Source organism: Phyllobates terribilis, unplaced genomic scaffold (assembly GCF_046119375.1).
Source record: "Phyllobates terribilis strain yellow unplaced genomic scaffold, ASM4611937v1 Scaffold_236__1_contigs__length_3049075, whole genome shotgun sequence".
NCBI classification, from domain to species: Eukaryota; Metazoa; Chordata; class Amphibia; order Anura; family Dendrobatidae; genus Phyllobates; species Phyllobates terribilis.
The window spans coordinates 2,957,345-2,973,814 of record NW_027362996.1 but is presented as its reverse complement, the minus strand read 5'-3'; the positions used below and the strand labels follow the sequence as shown (position 1 = coordinate 2,973,814).

The following is a 16,470-nucleotide window of genomic DNA, read 5'->3' as shown; positions in this document are numbered from 1 at the left end:
AGCTCAGGTGAGTTTAAAAGGCTGCTGTTGATAACAAGGGCATTTGCTAAATAGATGGTGTGTGTGCAACAATATGCTGAAAGGTCAATTATATTGTGCAGCTTATCTCACCACCTGTAGTTATTTAGGTGAAAGCTCCAAAATGCTTGCCTAATATGTCTGTTTATCCAAAAGGAAGTATAGAGGGAGAGCTAGATAGATAGCATTGCATTACATTATATTACATGGCAATGCAATGCACAGTTGCTGAAGTTGAACCAAAATGAGCTTGTCATCTGGCTTCTGCAACTTTTAACATGAAAAATCCAATGAGGAGAAGAAAAGCAAAGCCAAAGAGTCCATCCCAAAATCCGACAAACAAGCAAAATGAACAAAAAGCATTGAATTCAATTCTTTCTGATTTTAGAAACTGCATTAAAGAAGGGGTGCACCGGTCCTGGAGATACTGCAATACCAGGTCAATGCGTGGAGTGGACAGAGCAAGCTCTTTTTCCATCTCCCTGTTCTAAAAATCCATTTAATATATGGTCCCCAGATAGGGGACGTATCAGATATTAAACTGATAAGAACAGATACTACACTTGATCTTAGCCAAAAGGCCGAGAAGCGATAACCAGAATTGGTTTCCGACTATGGTGCCACCCAAGGATTCTGAAAAGTCCATTTGTGGAGATGGCCACCTGGACTCCCGTTAAGAAGACATGCTGTCAACCTCTAGATCCCTCACGTGCCTGCACTTTTCGGCTTGCTGCTGCTGCAATCCACGCGTTTTTGATCTGCATAACTCCACCTCTTTTAGCACAGTACCCTCAACCCCCGGCTGTTCCCACCCGCCTCAACACCGTTGGAAGGGAGGAGAACCAATTAAGGCGGGGGGGGGGTGGAACGAGCAGCTGTCTACCCTTATCAGGAGGGTTGCTGATTAATTACCTCTCCTGCTGCTGCTGCTGGCTGTCCAGCAGCAGACTGAAGGTGGCTGCTGCTGTGCGCAGGTATATAAAGGCTCAGAGCCTATTATGACACGCGCAGCCAGCGTTCCATTGCCACATTCCGTCTACTGCAGGCGGGATACCTGGATGGCTGAATGTCACTGAGAAGCTCACAGAGACCGCCATAAGCAACAGTTTAAAAGAATGCCACAAACTAATCAACCAAACTTTTTGGGTTGGTTTCTCTTTTATAGTCTGCAGGCATTAAATGAAAGAAGTCAGTGTTCCAGCAGAGGGAGACAACGTTTCAGAAAAGGCATTGTAGCAAACCAAAAAAGAAATTTTAAGCGCAGCAGAGTAACCAGCTCACATACCTGTTAGCTCAGGTGAGTTTAAAAGGCTGCTGTTGATAACAAGGGCATTTGCTAAATAGATGGTGTGTGTGCAACAATATACTGAAAGGTCAATTATATTGTGCAGCTTATCTCACCACCTGTAGTTATTTAGGTGAAAGCTCCAAAATGCTTGCCTAATATGTCTGTTTATCCAAAAGGAAGTATAGAGGGAGAGCTAGATAGATAGCATTGCATTACATTACATTACATGGCAATGCAATGCACAGTTGCTGAAGTTGAACCAAAATGAGCTTGTCATCTGGCTTCTGCAACTTTTAACATGAAAAATCCAATGAGGAGAAGAAAAGCAAAGCCAAAGAGTCCATCCCAAAATCCGACAAACAAGCAAAATGAACAAAAAGCATTGAATTCAATTCTTTCTGATTTTAGAAACTGCATTAAAGAAGGGGTGCACCGGTCCTGGAGATACTGCAATACCAGGTCAATGCGTGGAGTGGACAGAGCAAGCTCTTTTTCCATCTCCCTGTTCTAAAAATCCATTTAATATATGGTCCCCAGATAGGGGACGTATCAGATATTAAACTGATAAGAACAGATACTACACTTGATCTTAGCCAAAAGGCCGAGAAGCGATAACCAGAATTGGTTTCCGACTACGGTGCCACCCAAGGATTCTGAAAAGTCCATTTGTGGAGATGGCCACCTGGACTCCCGTTAAGAAGACATGCTGTCAACCTCTAGATTCCTCACATGCCTGCACTTTTCGGCTTGCTGCTGCTGCAATCCACGCGTTTTAGATCTGCATAACTCCACCTCTTTTAGCACAGTACCCTCAACCCCCGGCTGTTCCCACCCGCCTCAACATCGTTGGAAGGGAGGAGAACCAATTAAGGCGGGGGGGGGGTGGAACGAGCAGCTGTCTACCCTTAGCAGGAGGGTTGTTGATTAATTACCTCTCCTGCTGCTGCTGCTGCTGGCTGTCCAGCAGCAGACTGAAGGTGGCTGCTGCTGTGCGCAGGTATATAAAGGCTCAGAGCCTATTATGACACGCGCAGCCAGCGTTCCATTGCCACATTCCGTCTACTGCAGGCGGGATACCTGGATGGCTGAATGTCACTGAGAAGCTCACAGAGACCGCCATAAGCAACAGTTTAAAAGAATGCCACAGACTAATCAACCAAACTTTTTGGGTTGGTTTCTCTTTTATAGTCTGCAGGCATTAAATGAAAGAAGTCAGTGTTCCAGCAGAGGGAGACAACGTTTCAGAAAAGGCATTGTAGCAAACCAAAAAAGAAATTTTAAGCGCAGCAGAGTAACCAGCTCACATACCTGTTAGCTCAGGTGAGTTTAAAAGGCTGCTGTTGATAACAAGGGCATTTGCTAAATAGATGGTGTGTGTGCAACAATATACTGAAAGGTCAATTATATTGTGCAGCTTATCTCACCACCTGTAGTTATTTAGGTGAAAGCTCCAAAATGCTTGCCTAATATGTCTGTTTATCCAAAAGGAAGTATAGAGGGAGAGCTAGATAGATAGCATTGCATTACATTACATTACATGGCAATGCAATGCACAGTTGCTGAAGTTGAACCAAAATGAGCTTGTCATCTGGCTTCTGCAACTTTTAACATGAAAAATCCAATGAGGAGAAGAAAAGCAAAGCCAAAGAGTCCATCCCAAAATCCGAAAAACAAGCAAAATGAAAAAAAAGCATTGAATTCAATTCTTTCTGATTTTAGAAACTGCATTAAAGAAGGGGTGCACCGGTCCTGGAGATACTGCAATACCAGGTCAATGCGTGGAGTGGACAGAGCAAGCTCTTTATCCATCTCCCTGTTCTAAAAATCCATTTAATATATGGTCCCCAGATAGGGGACGTATCAGATATTAAACTGATAAGAACAGATACTACACTTGATCTTAGCCAAAAGGCCGAGAAGCGATAACCAGAATTGGTTTCCGACTACGATGCCACCCAAGGATTCTGAAAAGTCCATTTGTGGAGATGGCCACCTGGACTCCCGTTAAGAAGACATGCTGTCAACCTCTAGATCCCTCACATGCCTGCACTTTTCGGCTTGCTGCTGCTGCATTCCACGCGTTTTAGATCTGCATAACTCCACCTCTTTTAGCACAGTACCCTCAACCCCCGGCTGTTCCCACCCGCCTCAACACCGTTGGAAGGGAGGAGAACCAATTAAGGCGGGGGGGGGGGTGGAACGAGCAGCTGTCTACCCTTAGCAGGAGGGTTGCTGATTAATTACCTCTCCTGCTGCTGCTGCTGCTGGCTGTCCAGCAGCAGACTGAAGGTGGCTGCTGCTGTGCGCAGGTATATAAAGGCTCAGAGCCTATTATGACACGCGCAGCCAGCGTTCCATTGCCACATTCCGTCTACTGCAGGCGGGATACCTGGATGGCTGAATGTCACTGAGAAGCTCACAGAGACCGCCATAAGCAACAGTTTAAAAGAATGCCACAGACTAATCAACCAAACTTTTTGGGTTGGTTTCTCTTTTATAGTCTGCAGGCATTAAATGAAAGAAGTCAGTGTTCCAGCAGAGGGAGACAACGTTTCAGAAAAGGCATTGTAGCAAACCAAAAAAGAAATTTTAAGCGCAGCAGAGTAACCAGCTCACATACCTGTTAGCTCAGGTGAGTTTAAAAGGCTGCTGTTGATAACAAGGGCATTTGCTAAATAGATGGTGTGTGTGCAACAATATACTGAAAGGTCAATTATATTGTGCAGCTTATCTCACCACCTGTAGTTATTTAGGTGAAAGCTCCAAAATGCTTGCCTAATATGTCTGTTTATCCAAAAGGAAGTATAGAGGGAGAGCTAGATAGATAGCATTGCATTACATTACATTACATGGCAATGCAATGCACAGTTGCTGAAGTTGAACCAAAATGAGCTTGTCATCTGGCTTCTGCAACTTTTAACATGAAAAATCCAATGAGGAGAAGAAAAGCAAAGCCAAAGAGTCCATCCCAAAATCCGACAAACAAGCAAAATGAACAAAAAGCATTGAATTCAATTCTTTCTGATTTTAGAAACTGCATTAAAGAAGGGGTGCACCGGTCCTGGAGATACTGCAATACCAGGTCAATGCGTGGAGTGGACAGAGCAAGCTCTTTTTCCATCTCCCTGTTCTAAAAATCCATTTAATATATGGTCCCCAGATAGGGGACGTATCAGATATTAAACTGATAAGAACAGATACTACACTTGATCTTAGCCAAAAGGCCGAGAAGCGATAACCAGAATTGGTTTCCGACTACGATGCCACCCAAGGATTCTGAAAAGTCCATTTGTGGAGATGGCCACCTGGACTCCCGTTAAGAAGACATGCTGTCAACCTCTAGATCCCTCACATGCCTACACTTTTCGGCTTGCTGCTGCTGCAATCCACGCGTTTTAGATCTGCATACCTCCACCTCTTTTAGCACAGTACCCTCAACCCCCGGCTGTTCCCACCCGCCTCAACACCGTTGGAAGGGAGGAGAACCAATTAAGGCGGGGGGGGGGGTGGAACGAGCAGCTGTCTACCCTTAGCAGGAGGGTTGCTGATTAATTACCTCTCCTGCTGCTGCTGCTGCTGGCTGTCCAGCAGCAGACTGAAGGTGGCTGCTGCTGTGCGCAGGTATATAAAGGCTCAGAGCCTATTATGACACGCGCAGCCAGCGTTCCATTGCCACATTCCGTCTACTGCAGGCGGGATACCTGGATGGCTGAATGTCACTGAGAAGCTCACAGAGACCGCCATAAGCAACAGTTTAAAAGAATGCCACAGACTAATCAACCAAACTTTTTGGGTTGGTTTCTCTTTTATAGTCTGCAGGCATTAAATGAAAGAAGTCAGTGTTCCAGCAGAGGGAGACAACGTTTCAGAAAAGGCATTGTAGCAAACCAAAAAATAAATTTTAAGCGCAGCAGAGTAACCAGCTCACATACCTGTTAGCTCAGGTGAGTTTAAAAGGCTGCTGTTGATAACAAGGGCATTTGCTAAATAGATGGTGTGTGTGCAACAATATACTGAAAGGTCAATTATATTGTGCAGCTTATCTCACCACCTGTAGTTATTTAGGTGAAAGCTCCAAAATGCTTGCCTAATATGTCTGTTTATCCAAAAGGAAGTATAGAGGGAGAGCTAGATAGATAGCATTGCATTACATTACATTACATGGCAATGCAATGCACAGTTGCTGAAGTTGAACCAAAATGAGCTTGTCATCTGGCTTCTGCAACTTTTAACATGAAAAATCCAATGAGGAGAAGAAAAGCAAAGCCAAAGAGTCCATCCCAAAATCCGACAAACAAGCAAAATGAACAAAAAGCATTGAATTCAATTCTTTCTGATTTTAGAAACTGCATTAAAGAAGGGGTGCACCGGTCCTGGAGATACTGCAATACCAGGTCAATGCGTGGAGTGGACAGAGCAAGCTCTTTTTCCATCTCCCTGTTCTAAAAATCCATTTAATATATGGTCCCCAGATAGGGGACGTATCAGATATTAAACTGATAAGAACAGATACTACACTTGATCTTAGCCAAAAGGCCGAGAAGCGATAACCAGAATTGGTTTCCGACTACGGTGCCACCCAAGGATTCTGAAAAGTCCATTTGTGCAGATGGCCACCTGGACTCCCGTTAAGAAGACATGCTGTCAACCTCTAGATCCCTCACATGCCTGCACTTTTCGGCTTGCTGCTGCTGCAATCCACGCGTTTTAGATCTGCATAACTCCACCTCTTTTAGCACAGTACCCTCAACCCCCGGCTGTTCCCACCCGCCTCAACACCGTTGGAAGGGAGGAGAACCAATTAAGGCGGGGGGGGGGGGGGGGGTGGAACGAGCAGCTGTCTACCCTTAGCAGGAGGGTTGCTGATTAATTACCTCTCCTGCTGCTGCTGCTGCTGGCTGTCCAGCAGCAGACTGAAGGTGGCTGCTGCTGTGCGCAGGTATATAAAGGCTCAGAGCCTATTATGACACGCGCAGCCAGCGTTCCATTGCCACATTCCGTCTACTGCAGGCGGGATACCTGGATGGCTGAATGTCACTGAGAAGCTCACAGAGACCGCCATAAGCAACAGTTTAAAAGAATGCCACAGACTAATCAACCAAACTTTTTGGGTTGGTTTCTCTTTTATAGTCTGCAGGCATTAAATGAAAGAAGTCAGAGTTCCAGCAGAGGGAGACAACGTTTCAGAAAAGGCATTGTAGCAAACCAAAAAAGAAATTTTAAGCGCAGCAGAGTAACCAGCTCACATACCTGTTAGCTCAGGTGAGTTTAAAAGGCTGCTGTTGATAACAAGGGCATTTGCTAAATAGATGGTGTGTGTGCAACAATATACTGAAAGGTCAATTATATTGTGCAGCTTATCTCACCACCTGTAGTTATTTAGGTGAAAGCTCCAAAATGCTTGCCTAATATGTCTGTTTATCCAAAAGGAAGTATAGAGGGAGAGCTAGATAGATAGCATTGCATTACATTACATTACATGGCAATGCAATGCACAGTTGCTGAAGTTGAACCAAAATGAGCTTGTCATCTGGCTTCTGCAACTTTTAACATGAAAAATCCAATGAGGAGAAGAAAAGCAAAGCCAAAGAGTCCATCCCAAAATCCGACAAACAAGCAAAATGAACAAAAAGCATTGAATTCAATTCTTTCTGATTTTAGAAACTGCATTAAAGAAGGGGTGCACCGGTCCTGGAGATACTGCAATACCAGGTCAATGCGTGGAGTGGACAGAGCAAGCTCTTTTTCCATCTCCCTGTTCTAAAAATCCATTTAATATATGGTCCCCAGATAGGGGACGTATCAGATATTAAACTGATAAGAACAGATACTACACTTGATCTTAGCCAAAAGGCCGAGAAGCGATAACCAGAATTGGTTTCCGACTACGGTGCCACCCAAGGATTCTGAAAAGTCCATTTGTGGAGATGGCCACCTGGACTCCCGTTAAGAAGACATGCTGTCAACCTCTAGATCCCTCACATGCCTGCACTTTTCGGCTTGCTGCTGCTGCAATCCACGCGTTTTAGATCTGCGCAACTCCACCTCTTTTAGCACAGTACCCTCAACCCCCGGCTGTTCCCACCCGCCTCAACACCGTTGGAAGGGAGGAGAACCAATTAAGGCGGGGGGGGGGTGGAACGAGCAGCTGTCTACCCTTAGCAGGAGGGTTGCTGATTAATTACCTCTCCTGCTGCTGCTGCTGCTGGCTGTCCAGCAGCAGACTGAAGGTGGCTGCTGCTGTGCGCAGGTATATAAAGGCTCAGAGCCTATTATGACACGCGCAGCCAGCGTTCCATTGTCACATTCCGTCTACTGCAGGCGGGATACCTGGATGGCTGAATGTCACTGAGAAGCTCACAGAGACCGCCATAAGCAACAGTTTAAAAGAATGCCACAGACTAATCAACCAAACTTTTTGGGTTGGTTTCTCTTTTATAGTCTGCAGGCATTAAATGAAAGAAGTCAGTGTTCCAGCAGAGGGAGACAACGTTTCAGAAAAGGCATTGTAGCAAACCAAAAAAGAAATTTTAAGCGCAGCAGAGTAACCAGCTCACATACCTGTTAGCTCAGGTGAGTTTAAAAGGCTGCTGTTGATAACAAGGGCATTTGCTAAATAGATGGTGTGTGTGCAACAATATACTGAAAGGTCAATTATATTGTGCAGCTTATCTCACCACCTGTAGTTATTTAGGTGAAAGCTCCAAAATGCTTGCCTAATATGTCTGTTTATCCAAAAGGAAGTATAGAGGGAGAGCTAGATAGATAGCATTGCATTACATTACATTACATGGCAATGCAATGCACAGTTGCTGAAGTTGAACCAAAATGAGCTTGTCATCTGGCTTCTGCAACTTTTAACATGAAAAATCCAATGAGGAGAAGAAAAGCAAAGCCAAAGAGTCCATCCCAAAATCCGACAAACAAGCAAAATGAACAAAAAGCATTGAATTCAATTCTTTCTGATTTTAGAAACTGCATTAAAGAAGGGGTGCACCGGTCCTGGAGATACTGCAATACCAGGTCAATGCGTGGAGTGGACAGAGCAAGCTCTTTTTCCATCTCCCTGTTCTAAAAATCCATTTAATATATGGTCCCCAGATAGGGGACGTATCAGATATTAAACTGATAAGAACAGATACTACACTTGATCTTAGCCAAAAGGCCGAGAAGCGATAACCAGAATTGGTTTCCGACTACGGTGCCACCCAAGGATTCTGAAAAGTCCATTTGTGGAGATGGCCACCTGGACTCCCGTTAAGAAGACATGCTGTCAACCTCTAGATCCCTCACATGCCTGCACTTTTCGGCTTGCTGCTGCTGCAATCCACGCGTTTTAGATCTGCATAACTCCACCTCTTTTAGCACAGTACCCTCAACCCCTGGCTGTTCCCACCCGCCTCAACACCGTTGGAAGGGAGGAGAACCAATTAAGGCGGGGGGGGGGTGGAACGAGCAGCTGTCTACCCTTAGCAGGAGGGTTGCTGATTAATTACCTCTCCTGCTGCTGCTGCTGCTGGCTGTCCAACAGCAGACTGAAGGTGGCTGCTGCTGTGCGCAGGTATATAAAGGCTCAGAGCCTATTATGACACGCGCAGCCAGCGTTCCATTGCCACATTCCGTCTACTGCAGGCGGGATACCTGGATGGCTGAATGTCACTGAGAAGCTCACAGAGACCGCCATAAGCAACAGTTTAAAAGAATGCCATAGACTAATCAACCAAACTTTTTGGGTTGGTTTCTCTTTTATAGTCTGCAGGCATTAAATGAAAGAAGTCAGTGTTCCAGCAGAGGGAGACAACGTTTCAGAAAAGGCTTTGTAGCAAACCAAAAAAGAAATTTTAAGCGCAGCAGCGTAACCAGCTCACATACCTGTTAGCTCAGGTGAGTTTAAAAGGCTGCTGTTGATAACAAGGGCATTTGCTAAATAGATGGTGTGTGTGCAACAATATACTGAAAGGTCAATTATATTGTGCAGCTTATCTCACCACCTGTAGTTATTTAGGTGAAAGCTCCAAAATGCTTGCCTAATATGTCTGTTTATCCAAAAGGAAGTATAGAGGGAGAGCTAGATAGATAGCATTGCATTACATTACATTACATGGCAATGCAATGCACAGTTGCTGAAGTTGAACCAAAATGAGCTTGTCATCTGGCTTCTGCAACTTTTAACATGAAAAATCCAATGAGGAGAAGAAAAGCAAAGCCAAAGAGTCCATCCCAAAATCCGACAAACAAGCAAAATGAACAAAAAGCATTGAATTCAATTCTTTCTGATTTTAGAAACTGCATTAAAGAAGGGGTGCACCGGTCCTGGAGATACTGCAATACCAGGTCAATGCGTGGAGTGGACAGAGCAAGCTCTTTTTCCATCTCCCTGTTCTAAAAATCCATTTAATATATGGTCCCCAGATAGGGGACGTATCAGATATTAAACTGATAAGAACAGATACTACACTTGATCTTAGCCAAAAGGCCGAGAAGCGATAACCAGAATTGGTTTCCGACTACGGTGCCACCCAAGGATTCTGAAAAGTCCATTTGTGGAGATGGCCACCTGGACTCCCGTTAAGAAGACATGCTGTCAACCTCTAGATCCCTCACATGCCTGCACTTTTCGGCTTGCTGCTGCTGCAATCCACGCGTTTTAGATCTGCATAACTCCACCTCTTTTAGCACAGTACCCTCAACCCCCGGCTGTTCCCACCCGCCTCAACACCGTTGGAAGGGAGGAGAACCAATTAAGGCGGGGGGGGGGGGTGGAACGAGCAGCTGTCTACCCTTAGCAGGAGGGTTGCTGATTAATTACCTCTCCTGCTGCTGCTGCTGCTGGCTGTCCAGCAGCAGACTGAAGGTGGCTGCTGCTGTGCGCAGGTATATAAAGGCTCAGAGCCTATTATGACACGCGCAGCCAGCGTTCCATTGCCACATTCCGTCTACTGCAGGCGGGATACCTGGATGGCTGAATGTCACTGAGAAGCTCACAGAGACCGCCATAAGCAACAGTTTAAAAGAATGCCACAGACTAATCAACCAAACTTTTTGGGTTGGTTTCTCTTTTATAGTCTGCAGGCATTAAATGAAAGAAGTCAGAGTTCCAGCAGAGGGAGACAACGTTTCAGAAAAGGCATTGTATCAAACCAAAAAAGAAATTTTAAGCGCAGCAGAGTAACCAGCTCACATACCTGTTACCTCAGGTGAGTTTAAAAGGCTGCTGTTGATAACAAGGGCATTTGCTAAATAGATGGTGTGTGTGCAACAATATACTGAAAGGTCAATTATATTGTGCAGCTTATCTCACCACCTGTAGTTATTTAGGTGAAAGCTCCAAAATGCTTGCCTAATATGTCTGTTTATCCAAAAGGAAGTATAGAGGGAGAGCTAGATAGATAGCATTGCATTACATTACATTACATGGCAATGCAATGCACAGTTGCTGAAGTTGAACCAAAATGAGCTTGTCATCTGGCTTCTGCAACTTTTAACATGAAAAATCCAATGAGGAGAAGAAAAGCAAAGCCAAAGAGTCCATCCCAAAATCCGACAAACAAGCAAAATGAACAAAAAGCATTGAATTCAATTCTTTCTGATTTTAGAAACTGCATTAAAGAAGGGGTGCACCGGTCCTGGAGATACTGCAATACCAGGTCACTGCGTGGAGTGGACAGAGCAAGCTCTTTTTCCATCTCCCTGTTATAAAAATCCATTTAATATATGGTCCCCAGATAGGGGACGTATCAGATATTAAACTGATAAGAACAGATTTTTTTCTTTTTATCGAAAGCCCGAATTCGTGTACAAAACCCGAGTGCGCTTAAAAATTGACAAGTGCCACAAAAAAAGTGCACTAGGATGCTGGTCTTCTTGAAACCCTCTCCAAAAGGAGAAGGGTCCCCCAAACCATTCCCCGTCCCTCCGAGCCAGAAGGCCACAGCGAGGAACAGGGACAAATAGCCACCTCCAGCCAGAGCCAGAGGCAACCCAATCCTACCCCCAGCACCTGCCCGAGTTCTCACCCGAGCAAGGCACTGGGAGCCAAAGACTGTGCTCCCCTCCCAGAAGAGGGGAGCCAACAACGCTCTCCTCCCGAAAGAGGAGAGCCAGGGGGGTTCAGGGGGGAGCGGAACCTGATGGCCACACACTCCCCCCCTAGACCTGCCAAGAGAGGAACCCGTAAGGGAACCGCATCCCGACAAAATCCTAGTAAGGATGTGGACACACGTGAAAAAGTGGACACACAGTGACAAAAAAATTAAATAAATAGTGAAGGTTTCACAGTATAATACTGCCCGGACCTTCGACCGGGAATTGAAAAATTCCCCATCCTAAGGCCAGAAGGCCCGGAATAAGGGTGTGTGCAAAGAAAGAAAATTTGAAGTGCTTGTGCAAATGTGCCATAAACTCAAGTGGGGTTCCCAATCCCAGTGAGTTAAGGCACCCCAGGGTCACCACTCCTAGGGCACTTCACACTTCGGGCTTTCGATCTTCCCCGGCCCAATGGCGTCGATCCTGGGGGGCCATGCTTTCCACCAGATGACTATATTAGCCACCTGGCGTACTAACAAGTGCCTAAACCCCAGTGTGCATAATGTATCAATCTACTAGGGCGGCCAACATCCAAAACCGCCTTTTCGAAAGATGCTACACTTGATCTTAGCCAAAAGGCCGAGAAGCGATAACCAGAATTGGTTTCCGACTACGGTGCCACCCAAGGATTCTGAAAAGTCCATTTGTGGAGATGGCCACCTGGACTCCCGTTAAGAAGACATGCTGTCAACCTCTAGATCCCTCACATGCCTGCACTTTTCGGCTTGCTGCTGCTGCAATCCACGCGTTTTAGATCTGCATAACTCCACCTCTTTTAGCACAGTACCCTCAACCCCCGGCTGTTCCCACCCGCCTCAACACCGTTGGAAGGGAGGAGAACCAATTAAGGCGGGGGGGGGGTGGAACGAGCAGCTGTCTACCCTTAGCAGGAGGGTTGCTGATTAATTACCTCTCCTGCTGCTGCTGCTGCTGGCTGTCCAGCAGCAGACTGAAGGTGGCTGCTGCTGTGCGCAGGTATATAAAGGCTCAGAGCCTATTATGACACGCGCAGCCAGCGTTCCATTGCCACATTCCGTCTACTGCAGGCGGGATACCTGGATGGCTGAATGTCACTGAGAAGCTCACAGAGACCGCCATAAGCAACAGTTTAAAAGAATGCCACAGACTAATCAACCAAACTTTTTGGGTTGGTTTCTCTTTTATAGTCTGCAGGCATTAAATGAAAGAAGTCAGTGTTCCAGCAGAGGGAGACAACGTTTCAGAAAAGGCATTGTAGCAAACCAAAAAAGAAATTTTAAGCGCAGCAGAGTAACCAGCTCACATACCTGTTAGCTCAGGTGAGTTTAAAAGGCTGCTGTTGATAACAAGGGCATTTGCTAAATAGATGGTGTGTGTGCAACAATATACTGAAAGGTCAATTATATTGTGCAGCTTATCTCACCACCTGTAGTTATTTAGGTGAAAGCTCCAAAATGCTTGCCTAATATGTCTGTTTATCCAAAAGGAAGTATAGAGGGAGAGCTAGATAGATAGCATTGCATTACATTACATTACATGGCAATGCAATGCACAGTTGCTGAAGTTGAACCAAAATGAGCTTGTCATCTGGGTTCTGCAACTTTTAACATGAAAAATCCAATGAGGAGAAGAGAAGCAAAGCCAAAGAGTCCATCCCAAAATCCGACAAACAAGCAAAATGAACAAAAAGCATTTAATTCAATTCTTTCTGATTTTAGAAACTGCATTAAAGAAGGGGTGCACCGGTCCTGGAGATACTGCAATACCAGGTCAATGCGTGGAGTGGACAGAGCAAGCTCTTTTTCCATCTCCCTGTTCTAAAAATCATTTAATATATGGTCCCCAGATAGGGGACGTATCAGATATTAAACTGATAAGAACAGATACTACACTTGATCTTAGCCAAAAGGCCGAGAAGCGATAACCAGAATTGGTTTCCGACTACGGTGCCACCCAAGGATTCTGAAAAGTCCATTTGTGGAGATGGCCACCTGGACTCCCGTTAAGAAGACATGCTGTCAACCTCTAGATCCCTCACATGCCTGCACTTTTCGGCTTGCTGCTGCTGCAATCCACGCGTTTTAGATCTGCATAACTCCACCTCTTTTAGCACAGTACCCTCAACCCCCGGCTGTTCCCACCCGCCTCAACACCGTTGGAAGGGAGGAGAACCAATTAAGGCGGGGGGGGGGGTGGAACGAGCAGCTGTCTACCCTTAGCAGGAGGGTTGCTGATTAATTACCTCTCCTGCTGCTGCTGCTGCTGGCTGTCCAGCAGCAGACTGAAGGTGGCTGCTGCTGTGCGCAGGTATATAAAGGCTCAGAGCCTATTATGACATGCGCAGCCAGCGTTCCATTGCCACATTCCGTCTACTGCAGGCGGGATACCTGGATGGCTGAATGTCACTGAGAAGCTCACAGAGACCGCCATAAGCAACAGTTTAAAAGAATGCCACAGACTAATCAACCAAACTTTTTGGGTTGGTTTCTCTTTTATAGTCTGCAGGCATTAAATGAAAGAAGTCAGTGTTCCAGCAGAGGGAGACAACGTTTCAGAAAAGGCATTGTAACAAACCAAAAAAGAAATTTTAAGCGCAGCAGAGTAACCAGCTCACATACCTGTTAGCTCAGGTGAGTTTAAAAGGCTGCTGTTGATAACAAGGGCATTTGCTAAATAGATGGTGTGTGTGCAACAATATACTGAAAGGTCAATTATATTGTGCAGCTTATCTCACCACCTGTAGTTATTTAGGTGAAAGCTCCAAAATGCTTGCCTAATATGTCTGTTTATCCAAAAGGAAGTATAGAGGGAGAGCTAGATAGATAGCATTGCATTACATTACATTACATGGCAATGCAATGCACAGTTGCTGAAGTTGAACCAAAATGAGCTTGTCATCTGGCTTCTGCAACTTTTAACATGAAAAATCCAATGAGGAGAAGAAAAGCAAAGCCAAAGAGTCCATCCCAAAATCCGACAAACAAGCAAAATGAACAAAAAGCATTGAATTCAATTCTTTCTGATTTTAGAAACTGCATTAAAGAAGGGGTGCACCGGTCCTGGAGATACTGCAATACCAGGTCAATGCGTGGAGTGGACCGAGCAAGCTCTTTTTCCATCTCCCTGTTCTAAAAATCCATTTAATATATGGTCCCCAGATAGGGGACGTATCAGATATTAAACTGATAAGAACAGATACTACACTTGATCTTAGCCAAAAGGCCGAGAAGCGATAACCAGATTTGGTTTCCGACTACGGTGCCACCCAAGGATTCTGAAAAGTCCATTTGTGGAGATGGCCACCTGGACTCCCGTTAAGAAGACATGCTGTCAACCTCTAGATCCCTCACATGCCTGCACTTTTCGGCTTGCTGCTGCTGCAATCCACGCGTTTTAGATCTGCATAACTCCACCTCTTTTAGCACAGTACCCTCAACCCCCGGCTGTTCCCACCCGCCTCAACACCGTTGGAAGGGAGGAGAACCAATTAAGGCGGGGGGGGGGGGTGGAACGAGCAGCTGTCTACCCTTAGCAGGAGGGTTGCTGATTAATTACCTCTCCTGCTGCTGCTGCTGCTGGCTGTCCAGCAGCAGACTGAAGGTGGCTGCTGCTGTGCGCAGGTATATAAAGGCTCAGAGCCTATTATGACACGCGCAGCCAGCGTTCCATTGCCACATTCCGTCTACTGCAGGCGGGATACCTGGATGGCTGAATGTCACTGAGAAGCTCACAGAGACCGCCATAAGCAACAGTTTAAAAGAATGCCACAGACTAATCAACCAAACTTTTTGGGTTGGTTTCTCTTTTATAGTCTGCAGGCATTAAATGAAAGAAGTCAGTGTTCCAGCAGAGGGAGACAACGTTTCAGAAAAGGCATTGTAGCAAACCAAAAAAGAAATTTTAAGCGCAGCAGAGTAACCAGCTCACATACCTGTTAGCTCAGGTGAGTTTAAAAGGCTGCTGTTGATAACAAGGGCATTTGCTAAATAGATGGTGTGTGTGCAACAATATACTGAAAGGTCAATTATATTGTGCAGCTTATCTCACCACCTGTAGTTATTTAGGTGAAAGCTCCAAAATGCTTGCCTAATATGTCTGTTTATCCAAAAGGAAGTATAGAGGGAGAGCTAGATAGATAGCATTGCATTACATTACATTACATGGCAATGCAATGCACAGTTGCTGAAGTTGAACCAAAATGAGCTTGTCATCTGGCTTCTGCAACTTTTAACATGAAAAATCCAATGAGGAGAAGAAAAGCAAAGCCAAAGAGTCCATCCCAAAATCCGACAAACAAGCAAAATGAACAAAAAGCATTGAATTCAATTCTTTCTGATTTTAGAAACTGCATTAAAGAAGGGGTGCACCGGTCCTGGAGATACTGCAATACCAGGTCAATGCGTGGAGTGGACAGAGCAAGCTCTTTTTCCATCTCCCTGTTCTAAAAATCCATTTAATATATGGTCCCCAGATAGGGGACGTATCAGATATTAAACTGATAAGAACAGATACTACACTTGATCTTAGCCAAAAGGCCGAGAAGCGATAACCAGAATTGGTTTCCGACTACGGTGCCACCCAAGGATTCTGAAAAGTCCATTTGTGGAGATGGCCACCTGGACTCCCGTTAAGAAGACATGCTGTCAACCTCTAGATCCCTCACATGCCTGCACTTTTCGGCTTGCTGCTGCTGCAATCCACGCGTTTTAGATCTGCATAACTCCACCTCTTTTAGCACAGTACCCTCAACCCCCGGCTGTTCCCACCCGCCTCAACACCGTTGGAAGGGAGGAGAACCAATTAAGGCGGGGGGGGGGGTGGAACGAGCAGCTGTCTACCCTTAGCAGGAGGGTTGCTGATTAATTACCTCTCCTGCTGCTGCTGCTGCTGGCTGTCCAGCAGCAGACTGAAGGTGGCTGCTGCTGTGCGCAGGTATATAAAGGCTCAGAGCCTATTATGACACGCGCAGCCAGCGTTCCATTGCCACATTCCGTCTACTGCAGGCGGGATACCTGGATGGCTGAATGTCACTGAGAAGCTCACAGAGACCGCCATAAGCAACAGTTTAAAAGAATGCCACAGACTAATCAACCAAACTT

At 45.5% G+C, this 16,470-nt stretch overlaps 12 non-coding genes across 12 annotated transcripts; all 12 read right to left on the bottom strand.

Annotated features, from left to right (window-relative positions):
* Positions 1-420: 420 nt before the first annotated feature.
* On the bottom strand, positions 421-611 carry LOC141216228 (U2 spliceosomal RNA). The gene has a single exon (XR_012285269.1). It is a non-coding gene; the product is annotated as a U2 spliceosomal RNA (small nuclear RNA).
* Positions 612-1,728: 1,117 nt separating this feature from the next.
* Positions 1,729-1,919, bottom strand: LOC141216227 (U2 spliceosomal RNA). Its single transcript, XR_012285268.1, has one exon. It is a non-coding gene; the product is annotated as a U2 spliceosomal RNA (small nuclear RNA).
* A 1,120-nt stretch (positions 1,920-3,039) lies between these two features.
* Positions 3,040-3,230, bottom strand: LOC141217216 (U2 spliceosomal RNA). Its single transcript, XR_012286085.1, has one exon. It is a non-coding gene; the product is annotated as a U2 spliceosomal RNA (small nuclear RNA).
* Positions 3,231-4,351: 1,121 nt separating this feature from the next.
* On the bottom strand, positions 4,352-4,542 carry LOC141216226 (U2 spliceosomal RNA). The gene has a single exon (XR_012285267.1). It is a non-coding gene; the product is annotated as a U2 spliceosomal RNA (small nuclear RNA).
* A 1,121-nt stretch (positions 4,543-5,663) lies between these two features.
* Positions 5,664-5,854, bottom strand: LOC141216225 (U2 spliceosomal RNA). Its single transcript, XR_012285266.1, has one exon. It is a non-coding gene; the product is annotated as a U2 spliceosomal RNA (small nuclear RNA).
* A 1,127-nt stretch (positions 5,855-6,981) lies between these two features.
* On the bottom strand, positions 6,982-7,172 carry LOC141216224 (U2 spliceosomal RNA). Its single transcript, XR_012285265.1, has one exon. It is a non-coding gene; the product is annotated as a U2 spliceosomal RNA (small nuclear RNA).
* A 1,120-nt stretch (positions 7,173-8,292) lies between these two features.
* LOC141216223 (U2 spliceosomal RNA) lies at positions 8,293-8,483 on the bottom strand. Its single transcript, XR_012285264.1, has one exon. It is a non-coding gene; the product is annotated as a U2 spliceosomal RNA (small nuclear RNA).
* A 1,120-nt stretch (positions 8,484-9,603) lies between these two features.
* On the bottom strand, positions 9,604-9,794 carry LOC141216222 (U2 spliceosomal RNA). Its single transcript, XR_012285263.1, has one exon. It is a non-coding gene; the product is annotated as a U2 spliceosomal RNA (small nuclear RNA).
* Positions 9,795-10,916: 1,122 nt separating this feature from the next.
* Positions 10,917-11,101, bottom strand: LOC141216825 (U2 spliceosomal RNA). The gene has a single exon (XR_012285822.1). It is a non-coding gene; the product is annotated as a U2 spliceosomal RNA (small nuclear RNA).
* A 2,002-nt stretch (positions 11,102-13,103) lies between these two features.
* Positions 13,104-13,293, bottom strand: LOC141216622 (U2 spliceosomal RNA). The gene has a single exon (XR_012285648.1). It is a non-coding gene; the product is annotated as a U2 spliceosomal RNA (small nuclear RNA).
* Positions 13,294-14,414: 1,121 nt separating this feature from the next.
* On the bottom strand, positions 14,415-14,605 carry LOC141216470 (U2 spliceosomal RNA). The gene has a single exon (XR_012285502.1). It is a non-coding gene; the product is annotated as a U2 spliceosomal RNA (small nuclear RNA).
* A 1,122-nt stretch (positions 14,606-15,727) lies between these two features.
* On the bottom strand, positions 15,728-15,918 carry LOC141216221 (U2 spliceosomal RNA). The gene has a single exon (XR_012285262.1). It is a non-coding gene; the product is annotated as a U2 spliceosomal RNA (small nuclear RNA).
* Positions 15,919-16,470: the final 552 nt, after the last annotated feature.